Here is a 12,668-nt window from a genome sequence, read left to right as displayed (position 1 = left end):
TTCTACGAGAAATTCTATTTATATATATATGCATAACGTGTACAATATGTAGTATTGTAAAATACCAGCAAACGAAAAAGAATTAAATGGAAAACACAAAATTAAAGGAAAAGAAACCCTGAACCCAAAACCCCCAAACCTTTTAGTACCGGTTGATGTTACCAACCGGTACTAAAGGTCTCCCCGCCCCCGGCGCCGGCTCGTGCCACGTGGTGGCCCTTTAGCAGCGGTTCGTGCATAACCGGTACTAAATGGGGGGGCCTTTAGTCCCCACCCTTTAGTGCCGGTTGCAGAACCGGCACTAAAGGCCCTTACGAACCGGTGATGTAGCCCGGTTCTGCACTAGTGTTGGGTGATTGGGAACGCATGATGTATCAAGGGCCTTGGCTCTTTAGGAGTTTGCTTGTGTTGATGGTCCCATATGATGGGTTCACAAAGGCAGAGAAGGTGCCCATGGTGTTCATGTCAATTTGGCTACAGATTCACAAGATACCAGAGGGTTTCTGCAGGAAGAACATCGTGGAAAATCTGCTAAAAAACTCGGGTGAAATCTTGGAGATGAGACTAAACGGAAATACCCGTGGCGACTACATTAGGGTTAGGGTTCGGCATGATGTTCGTCGGCCTCTCACCAAGTATGTCAGTATTGTAAGGGGAAAAGAGCGCCAAGTTTATTTGGTGCATTATGAGAAATTGGCGCGCTTCTGCAGCGTATGTGGGCTCATTGGTCATGACTGCAAAGAGTGCAGATCAGGTGTGCATGAGGAGAAGGACAAGAAATATGGTTCTTGGCTCTATGCGGATGGGCTGAATAAACCCCCGCCCAATGACAGTTTTGGCCGGGGAAGAAGTCAGAAGCAACCTACACCTCAATCTCAATAGCAGAAGTCGTCGGGAAAGACAATGGTCGATCCGGACATCCTAGATACGGCTTCAAGCCCGACCAAGGATGGACACATTGCCCAGCATGGAGATCCTGCTGCTCGTAAGAGACTCTCCATGGATGATGTAGCACCATGGGCCAATACCACAGCTTATTCAAGGCCGAGTGGTGTGTTGGCGCACTCACAGGGGATGGGTGAGGATGGAGAGCGGGCCTCGCCTACCAGTAGCAATAACAGCAAGAGAGCTCGTGTTGACTCAAGCAAGCGGTGTGTCAGGTGATAGATCGGCGGCCTCCTTCGAGGAGGACCGCCAGATGCAATGAATATCCTAGTATGGAATTGTCGGGGGGGGACCGCCGGACAGTTCGTGAGGTGTTGGCCCTCTCTAATTAAAGCCAATTCCCCGGGGCTTGTTTTTCTCTCGGAAACAAGATAGGCCTCTTCAAAGATGGAGAAACTAAAGTGGAGATTACAGATGAAGGGTTTTGCGGGTGTGTCGAGTGATGGACTCAGTGGAGGACTTGTGCTCTATTGGGATGAGAAGTTGCAAGTGACAGTGTTGGATTCCTGTGCACGGTACATTGACGTGCGGATTGTAGATGTGGCAAGTGACAAGAATTGGAGGACGACGTTTGTTTATGGTGAACCTCGAGTGGAAAATCGTCATCACATGTGGAGTTCACATTCCCAGCTCCGTGCGATCTCTTCGGAGCCGTGGTTAGTGTGTGGCGATTTCAACGAGGCGATGTGGTAGCATGAGCATATGTCTAGAACCTAGCGTTCTGAAAATCAGATGGCGATGTTCCGTGACTGTTTGTTGGCATGCGAGTTGTGGGACCTTGGTTTCTCGGGGTATCCTTTTACATATGATAATGGGCAACTTAGTGAGAGGAACGTGCGAGTTCGCCTTGACCGAGCATGTGCGGATGAAAATTGGAGGGAGCTCTTCCCTACCGCGCAAGTTCTTCATCTGGCATCTTCATGTTCTGACCATAGCCCGATCTTGGTTCATCTTGCTCTCATGGATCCGAGGAGAACTAGGGCCTCTCCAAGGTACGATATTATGTGGGAACGCCACCCAGCGCTGTCAGATGTGGTGGCGAGTAGGTGGAGGAAGAGTAAACCAGCCGGCAACCTGGCGGCTGTGCGGGACGCCCTGCATGAAATGATGAATGGCCTTCGGGCGTGGAGTAAGGAGAACTTCGGCCATGTTGCTACAGAACTGGAGAAGTTAAGGGCCGAGCTGGCTGATTTACAACTAAGAGATGCAGACAGAACATTGATCCAGCAGAAGATGTTTCAGCTTGATGAGCTACTATATAGGGAAGAGATGATGTGGCTACAGAGATCGCGCATTACGTGGCTGAAGGAGGGTGAAAGGAACACGACATATTTGCATAGGCGAGCATTGTGGCGTGCGCGAAGGAATTACATCCAGAGATTATGGTGCACTGATGGCTCGTGGTGTTCTTCTCCGTCGGACATGGAACGCATGGCCACTTCGCACTTCAAGGAAGTATACACCAAAGATCCGACTCTAACACCCGATGCCGTGCTTGAGGCTATTGAACCTAAGGTAACTGAATAGATGAACGCCATGTTGAGCGCGCTGTTTTCTGAGGAGGAAGTGTCCAACGCCCTGTTTCAAATCGGCCCGCTGAAAGCTCCGGGCACAGATGGTTTCCCGGCAAGGTTCTATCAACGGAATTGGGCCACTCTAAATTCTGAAACCACTGCAGCAGTGTTGGAGCTTTTTCTCTGGTTCCATGCCAGAAGGGGTTAATGATACAGCGATCGTCCTCATTCCGAAAGTCCCTCATCCCAAGGAGCTAAAGGATTTCAGGCCGATCAGCTTATGCAATGTATACAAACTGGTTTCTAAATATTTGGTTAATCGTCTCCGTCCCTTGCTGTCGGAGCTGATTTCTGAGAACCAAAGTGCTTTTATTCCAGGCCGGCTCATCTCGGATAATTCTATTATTGCTTTCGAGTGCATCCATCACATACAATCTCTGTAGAGCAACAGTCGGGCAGCTTGCGCGTACAAACTCGATCTCTCAAAGGCGTATGATCGGGTCGACTGGGACTTTCTGGAGAAGGCCCTTAGCAGATGGGGGTTTTCTAATCAGTGGGTTGCCTGGATAATGACGTGTTAAATCAGTCCGATATTCGATTAAATTTAATGGGAAGCTATTGGAAGTTTTTTCACCATCTAGAGGCCTTCGACAAGGTGACCCATTGTCTCTGTTCTTGTTTCTCTTTGTTGCTGATGCTTTATTTGCTCTCATGTCTAAGTCAGTTAATGAGGGAAGCTTGAACGGGGTGAGCATTTGTCGGGGTGCACCGGAGATTTCTCACCTCCTATTTGCGGATGACACCATGCTGTTTTTTGAAGCTTCAGGCCAGCAGGCGAATGTTGTTAAAGGCTTGTTGAACACTTATTCCTCGGCGACGGGTCAACTCATAAACCCCGAGAAGTGTTCCATCCTTTTTTCTGACAATTGCGAAGGGTCAATTGCGGAGGAGATCAAGAATATATTGGAGGTAACACAGCAAGTGTTTGAACCAAAATACCTTGGCCTACCGGTTCGTGAAGGAAGAGTCCATAAGGGGCAATTTGAGACATTGCAAGATAGACTGAGGAAAAGACTTATTGATTGGAGTGAACAATACGTATTGGTTGGAAATAAAGAGATTCTCATTAAGGCTGTGGCTCAGGCGATACCCACCTATGTTATGAGTGTGTTCAGACTACCTGCCTCAGAGTGTGATGATCTAACCAAGATGATGCGGCAGTATTGGTGGGGGTGGAAAATGCCAAGAGGAAGATGGCATGGCTAAGCTGGGAGAGGATGATGCTACCCAAGGCCATGGGGGGCATGGGATTCCGAGACATGAGGGCTTTTAATCAGGCTTTGCTTGCCAAGCAGGCCTGGCGCCTACTGGATAGCCCAGATAGCTTATGTGCAAAGTTATTGAAGGCTAAATATTACCCGAGGGGAAACCTGCTGGACACGGTTTTTTCTTCAAACTGTTCGGCGGTGTGGAAAGGTGTTGTTCATAGACTTGAGCTTGTGAAGAAAGGCATTATATGGCGAGTTGGCAATGGCACAATGATAAAGACTTGAGGGATCCTTGGATCCCCCATGGACACAATCTCAGACCAGTCACACCTAAGAGGAATTGTCGTTACAATTGGGTGGCTGATTTTTTGAACGAGCATGGTGCATGGAATGTGGAACGGCTTCGGGAGCATTTTTGGGACATGGATGTAAGGGAGATTTTGAAGATCCCCACATCCCCAAGGAATGGGCAGGACTTCGTCGCTTGGTTCCCGGAGCGGTCTGGGCAGTTCACTGTCCGTAGCACATATCACCTAGCTACGGAGGTCCAGTACTCAATGCGACTCATCTCGTCAAGTAACAATTCTTCAGGTCGGAGGCCCATTTGGCAGCGGATCTGGAGCTCTCAAGTTCCTGTGAAGATGAGAATTATGGCGTGGAAGGTTGTCTCCGGGGCTCTCGCTACAAATGAGTGCAAGAAATACCGACACATCTCTACTAGAGATGGTTGTCCGGTGTGCGGCCGAGAGAAGGAGACTAGCTTTCATGCTCTTGTATCCTGCGAGCATGCGAGGAGGATTTGGGCTCAGATGAGAATAGTTTGGCGACTCCCTAGCCAAGATGTGCTTCATGATACAGGGAAGGAGTGGCTCTTAAACGTCCTAGCAAACTGCGATGATCACATGCGGGATTGCACGATTATGTTGATATGGAGGATCTGGTCATTACAATCCGACATAACACATGGAAAGGCGGTTCCTCCCGTAACGGCAACGTCAGACTATCTCCAAAGTTATATGAATTCCTTGAACCTATGTTGCAGATTCTCCACGGAAGAAATTCTCAAAGGGAAGATGCCAATGGTCCGGGAAGCAACCGTCGAGGTCTCTAATCCTTGAACCCCTCTTCACTGGTCGCGGCCGCCGACAGACCGGGCTGCTCTTTCGGTGGATGGGGCTTTCATGCAAGAGGACGGTTTGGCGGCGGCGGGTATGATACTACGGCGTCATGATGGAAGTGTGATCACTAGTAGAAAAAGGGTCAAATGTCAAGCACATTGGTGCCGGTTTGCTTTTGAGCCGGCACTAATGTGTGCATTAGTGCCGGTTCCAATGGCTAGCCGGCCGCTTTCATTAGTACCGGTTCGTGGCCGACCTTTAGCACCGGTTCGTGCCACGGACCGGTACTAAAGTGAGTGGTGGCAGGATGTTGTCAGTCCGGGGCCCCTCCAGCACCTTTAGTACCAGTTCGTGGCACGAACCGGTGCTAAAGGTCGTCCTACATAAACCCTTCGTCCACCCGAGCTCTCTCTGTTCTTCCCATTTCCCCTCTACTCTCTGTTCTTCCCCTCTTCCTCTCGAGCTCATCACACATTTTGCCCAAAATTTGTCAAGATTTGAAGGCCCCCATCCATTCAAATGATCACAAAAGTTAGCAACTTTGTCCTTTCATCTCTCATTGCTAGATTAGCTCTTGCAATGCTTTGTATAGTGATTAATTTATGAGTTTAGTAATTTGGGAGGAAATATATGTGCTAGTATTTGATTTATATGCAATTTGAGGTCAAAAATAACACTTAGTTTGCATATGTAGGTGTGGTTTACTTAGTGCCTTCTAAATCTCCGTCGTAACCACAGTCGATCGCCCGCACCGTTCCGTCGCCGGCACCACCTTGTGGTGAGCCTCTTGTTCATGAATGTTTTACGTTACCAAATTGATGTTTGTGTGATTTGGATATATAGTTACTCGTATAATTATCTTACCCGTACGTTGTTTGTTATACATAGTGCCATGGTTTTGATATCCGTCCCCGTCGGCCCTCGTCCTTGTTATGATTCGGATATGGTATATTCTCTTTTAAAACTAGTTGTTGCATTTCGTGTTTATGACAAATTATGCCCATCAAGTTGACATAGATATTTTTGTCTAGGAGGTTTGTGAACCGGAAATTCTAACCGACCCTATTGTCGAGAGGTTAAATTTAGTTGAAAGAGAAAACGAGTATTTGAAAGAAAAAATGAAAAGAATTGAGGGGGAGAAGATGGAATTGGAGTTGCATGTTGCCGATGTCGTCGATGATCACAAGATCAAGATGGAGAAAATGCACTTGAAGATTAGAAAGATTAGAAAATATGCCATTGATAGTGAGGCTTGGTATCATATGATGTTGGATCAACTGTTACCTTAGTTGCGATCTTGATGTTGTTGCATTTAAATGCTTTAGTTAGAGAGTTATTTGTTTGTTGCATTTAAGTCTTCTATGAACTTTATGTATGAACTTGTATTAATTTGGTCTTTTCGGTGTTGTGTAATGAAGATGAGCCGACAATGGATGTACGATGACTGATGCTCTCCCGAGTTCATTAATGGCGTGCAAACTTTTCTGCTTGCGGCTGAGGCAAACAAGCGGGCGGATGGTTTTATGCCTTGTCCATGTTTAGTCTGTAAGAATGATCACAATTACTCTACATCAAGAACCATTCACGTCCACCTGTTTAAGTCCGGTTTCATGCCCCACTATAATGTTTGGACCAAGCACGGAGCAAGAGGGGTTATGATGGAAGACAATGAAGAAGAAGAGGACGACGACAGCTATCCTGGCCATGGGTTCCCTGAATACGATGATACAACAATGGGGGAAGAAGCTGAGTCGGCAATGCGGGAAGAAGCTGAAGAAGAGGCATCAGATGAGCCCGCTGACGATCTAGGTCGGGCCATTGCCGATGCAAAGAGAAACTGCGCAAGTGATTTGGAGAAGAAGTTGCAGCGCATGTTAGAGGATCACAAGAAATTGTTGTACCCGAATTGCGAAGCTGACAAGAAAAAGTTGGGAGTCTTAAAGAAATATGTTCATAACCGTGCTAGGCCAGAAGGAAGCATCTCCAAGGGCCATGAAAATGAGGAGGTCATTGAGTTTTGTATTGACTTTATTCCTGACCTTAAGCCGATTGGTGTTCCTGAATCGTGGCATAAGGGTAGACTGGATGGAAAAGGCACGCTAGGAGGGAATCAAAAAATATGTATGGACGGACATTCTCTCACTAAAGCACACTACACAGTTCTACAGAATTCCGCCTTGCTGGCTCCGTATATGGACGAACACAAGACTTTTCTATGCTCCAAACACCCAGAGCGGTCTGATGACTGGATTACACGTGAACAAACCAGGAGTTTCGCCGGCTGGTTGCAGACACGTACCATGCATGACGCCTCTATTGAAGATGACCTGTACTCGCTGTCCCAGTTACCATCTTCGAATATAATGACTTTCAAAGGGTACGAGATAAATGGTAATACATTTTACACGATCGCCCAAGATAAGAAGAGCACCAACCAAAACAGTGGTGTCCGCTTTGATGCAACAACCAAGACGGGAAAGGAAACATATTATGGTTACATAGAGGAGATATGGGAACTTGACTATGGACGTGGTTTGAAGGTCCCTTTGTTTCGGTGCAAATGGGTCAATATGACACGAGGCGGGGTAACGGAAGACCCGCGGTATGGAATGTCAACAGTGGATCTCAACAATCTTGCGTATGCAGAAGAACCATTCGTCCTAGCTAATGATGTGGCACAGGTTTTCTATGTGAAGGATATGTCTACCAAGCCGAGAAAAAGAAAAGATAAGGAAGCGAATGCATCATACGATGAGCCAAAACACCACATAGTTCTTTCTGGGAAGAGAAACATCGTGGGAGTGGATGACAAGACAGACATGTCAGAAGATTATGAAAAGTTTGATGAAATTGCTCCATTCACAGTGAATATTGACCTGAGCGTCCAGTTAAATGATGAAGATTTTCCATGGCTACGGCGCAAAGGGACACACGCGAAGAAAAAGTTTCACACCCAAAGATCTGGGATGTGATCGGCTTCGCTATCATCACTTTCTTCTGTGTTTCACACCCATGAGGGAATCTCTGTAATAGTTAGGGTAGTTATGTGTTTTGGCATTTGAAACGCGAAGAAATTTTATGTGCAAACAAATTCTTTCATGCATTTACTTATTTTTTTAGCTAAATGACCCCGAAATTGAAAAGCATTTCAAATGAACTCAGAAAAGGTTGAAAGTTGGCATGGTATCATAATTTCACCCACATAGCATGTGCAAAAAAGTAGAGAGGGTTACCGCAAAAACTGGATGCACTTCGTGTACAAAATGGACAATCTCTTTCGAAGTATCAGGCTTTCGGACAAAAACTCATCCGTTACAAAGGCATTTCATTTTTTAAATAACCTAAGCATTACCAAATTGAATATAATGATAAAATACACTAATATTAGACATAAGAAAAAAGAATCACTGAAAAATCTATTTTCAAAGTTAAGTTATTCACAAACTAGTGATTCACACAAATTTCAAATAATTCAAAATGTAAACTATTCAAATTTGTAAACTACCGGCACTAATAGAAAGTTTGTAATTTTTTGTACCTAAAGCAAAAATATTCACAAAGAAACTCTAAATACAACAAAAAACAACTCAAAAATAAATAAAACAAAAATAAATAAAGCAAAAAAATAAGAAAATAAAAAGCCCGCCTACTGCGCCACAGCGGCCTGCATACGACTAGAAACCCAACCTGTTGTTGGGCCAGGATGCAGGCCCGCAAAGGCCCAGTAGGCCCACAGGGCAGCACAGAACATTTAGGCCCAGTAGGCCTGCTTTAGACAGGAGCTCGAGAGAGCTACCGCACTGGGGCTTATAAACCAGTGCGGACGCCCCTCGGCTAGCGAGGTGGGACTAAACATGACGCACCGCACCTGCGCCAGCGCACCCCCTTTAGTACCGGATGGTGGGTCAAACTGGTACTAAAGGGGGGTCTTTAGTACCGGTTGGAGCCACCACCCGGTACTAAAGGGTGTGCGCTTCCCGCCGCTTGGCCTGGCCAAAACAAACCTTTAGTACCGGTTGGTGGCTCCAACCGGTACTAAAGGGGTGTTCTATATACGAAAGCACTTCAAAAAAATTCAGTTTCTCATCTCTCCCTCTGCTTCTTTCTCCTCTGCCCCGTCGCCGCCGCCCCTCGTCGCCGCCCCGGTCGCCGTCCCCGTCAGCGTCCGTCGCCCCGGCCGTCCCCGTCCCCGTCGTCCCCGTCGCCGCGCCCCGCCCCGTCGTCCCCGCCTGGCCCGTCCCCGTCCCCGTCGTCGCCGCCCCGTCCCCATCCCCGTCGTCACCGCCCGTCTCCGTCCCCGTCGCGGCCCCCCGTCGCCGCGCCTCGCCGGTGAGCTCCTGCCCCGGCCGACATGTCCACACACACACACATTAGTTTTTTAGTTATAGAATTTTTTTTGTTTTTTAGTTATAGAAATATTAGAAATGTTATAGAAATGTTAGTTATATAGAAATGTTATAATTTTTTTCTGTTTTTTAGTTATAGAAATATTTATAGAAATTTAGCAATTTTTTTGTTTTTTAGTTATAGAAATATTTATAGAAATGTTAGTTATATATATATAGAAATGTTAGAAATTTTAGAATTAGTTTTAGTTAGATGAATTAGATTAATGTCAAATTGTTAGAATTTGCATATAGAATTTTAGTTATCACAATCCAATCATTTAAAAAATGTTACTTTTTGCGGGCATATAGTATTTGTTCTCGACGATGCCCGGCCCGCATCCTCGCCGTCGACCCGTTCGCGACGACGTCCGGCTGACCCATGTCCGGGATTGGGCTCCGCCGGGCTGGCACTGGGAGGTGCTACCTGGAGGGGTGCGCCGCTTGGTGAGGAACCCGGCCTCGGGTCCCGTCGTCGACCCTGATCTCCTTTGGTGGCGTTCGCGTGGGTCACATTCGGTGCAGAGGGAGCCGGCCCCGCCGGAGGTGGTGCGTCGTCATGTCAGGGAGGAGGACGAGCACGTCCATCGCTACGTGGCTGCTATGGACGTCAGGTTCTCCAATACCTGGCAGGTTCTTTGGGCAGATGACCGGAGATATGATCCTGTGATGGTTCCTTGTCTTTGGGTGTCCACCGCCCGCACCCCAGGAACCGCGAGTGGCCTAGATTCTTCTATAGTATTCGATCTTTATTAGCTACCTAGCTGGTGATGTATTCGAGATTATATATTATTCGAGACGATGTATTCGAGATTATATATTATTCGAGACGATGCATATTATGTACTATATGATTCAGTTTTTCCTTATTGATTGCATCCATGCATTGTAATTTGAATACTAAATTGTTTTATATTTCTTCTGTATTAGTTAAATAAAAGCTATGGCGGACAATACCGGCAGAGAGGGAGAAGAGGCCCTGTTCGAGATCATACGCAGCCCTAACAGGCCAGATGATCTGAATGAAGCAAATGACGGCTCCCAATATCTGAACAATAACGGGGAGGGTGATGATAAGATATTCGATCTCGACGACCGAGCTAATGAAGTCATGAACTATGATTATGATTATGATGACGCAGACAATGATTATGATGACGAATACAATGTTGATCTTGAAATAACAAAGACTACCTGCGAGGTATATTTATATAAGCAGGCATCTAGTGATCATCACATGTTTTTTTATTTGAAGATATACTAACGAATCGATCTTTCTTCTTTCAGCCCTCCGGATCGAGCAAATCTGCTTCTACAGACAGCAGGACAAAGCGCGGCCCGGGCAAAAAGTTGAAGGAGGGTGTAAAGTACATCATCGATTCCATCAAAGCTAGTGGCAAACCTCTCACGCCTAAGAACATTGCGAACAAGTTCGTTCGTCAGTGCGGAGTTTTTGTGAAGGACCAACTCCCGATCTCCATTCAAGAATGGAAAGAGCCAAAAACTAAACGCCCAGATGTTACTTGGGTCGACGACAGAGCAAAACAAAAGCTTTGGGAATCTCTGATGGAACATTTCACCCTACCAGATTATTTCACTGATGCAGATGTGCAGAAAGTCAAGGACGCTGCTCTTAAGAAGATGGCAATTGCATTCAACACCCACAAGAAAACTGTATGGGCCAACTACCTCGCTGCAGAAAGGAAGACTCCAGAATTCAAGGAAACACTGGAGAAGCAAAGAGAACACTGGCCCGCTTTCGTGAAATTCAAGGAATCATAATTATCTAAGGAACGGTTGAGAAAAAACAAGGTCAATGCCGCAAAAAAGACGCAGTTCCATAGGCTGGGTCCAGGTGGCTACGCGGTGGCAATGCCTAAGTGGGATAAGTCTGAGCAAGAGATGGAGGATGCAGGGGTCACTCCGGTTACTAGGAGCTGGCCCCCCAGGTGCAGAACTTGGCTCTATGCGCATGGGGGGGTGTTGGACCCGAAGACAGGCCTGATTTCGAAGAAGGCAAGTCTAAAAGGAGCAGAACAAAATTTACTTGACGCAATAGAAGATGCTCGAAAGGGGGTGTTCACGCCCAATAGAGAGAACGACGAGCTTACGCGCGCCCTGGGAAATCCTGAACACCCGGGAAGAACACGAGGCAAGGGCGCTATTCCCTGGTATGAGGGCTTTTCGGAATGGAACGACGACTACAGGACCCGTGCAAGAAAGAAGATGGAGGAGGACAAGAAGAGGATGCTGGAGGAGGAGCAGAGGAAGCAGGACGCGGAACGCCTTCAAGGCCTAGAAGCAAGGCACGCGGACTTGGCACTCAAATTCCAGCAGCAGCAGATCGACTCACTTAGCCAGGAAAAGGGGGTCTTAGCAGCGGCAGCAGCAAGCGGATGATCATCCAGCATTGGATAGCACCGTCCCATCCCATGCCGATAAGCAGCGTTGGTTCCGCCCCGGGCGACGGACTGCTGGATACATGCCCTATGGATGACATCATAGAGAACACTAACTGTGAGCTACACTTCAAAATGAAGAACATATCCATGATGGTGGCGGACGCCGTTGCTTTTACAATTACCCCCGAAGCAACCTTCCATTGTGCCCCGATTCCAGCGGGCTATGCTCGTGTCTTGGTTGATGAGGTGGTGGACCCATATTCGGGGCTACAGCTTGACATTCCTGGAGGTGACGACGTGCACACACTGGGAGAGGCCATACATCGTATCATCCTATGAAGAAAGGATTGCATCATCTTTCGAAGTCCACCGACACCGCGTCTGGCGACTCCTCCTCGAAGTCCACGAAAGCGTGAGCAGACTCCTACTTCAAGTCCAGCACAGCGTCAGGCCACTCCTCCTGTTTCAAGTCCGACACCGTGTCAGGCCACACCTCCTGCTTCAAGTCCGGCACAGCGTCAGGCCACACCTCCTGCTTCAAGTCCGACACCGTGTCAGGCCACACCTCCTGCTTCAAGTCCGGCACAGCGTCAGGCCACTCCTCCTGCTCCAACTAAGCCACGTCAGCCGTCTCCGCCGCCTAAGCAATCGCAGAAGAGACACGCCGCAGCTATGGTGCATAGCGGTACGAGTCGAGGTAGTACATGAAGTACAGGCGGATACAAGTGATATAAATATGGTCCAAGCAGCCTCGCTCCTCTTCCTCAGAGGCCTTACGACATGACCAAGGAGCAAAACGATGCAATAGTGCGGGCCGAAGTGGACGCCCATTTTGGACCGAAACTGGCACCGCCGCCGAGGGAGAAAGTGCCTGAGGAAAAGATTGACCACTTCATTCGTATGGCTAGACCACCAGCTCCCAAGCCTGTTGACTCAGACTATGAGCGCCAAATCAGGAAGGCACATCGAGCACGACTACAGAAAGAAGCGAGCTCGAGCTCGAGCCAACAAGCAGCTGTCAAAAAATGCGGGAAAA

The sequence above is a fragment of the Triticum aestivum genome, chromosome 7D (genome assembly GCF_018294505.1).
Source record: "Triticum aestivum cultivar Chinese Spring chromosome 7D, IWGSC CS RefSeq v2.1, whole genome shotgun sequence".
NCBI classification, from domain to species: Eukaryota; Viridiplantae; Streptophyta; class Magnoliopsida; order Poales; family Poaceae; genus Triticum; species Triticum aestivum.
The sequence above is the reverse complement of the archived record's forward strand: the minus strand, read 5'-3'. Positions refer to the sequence as shown.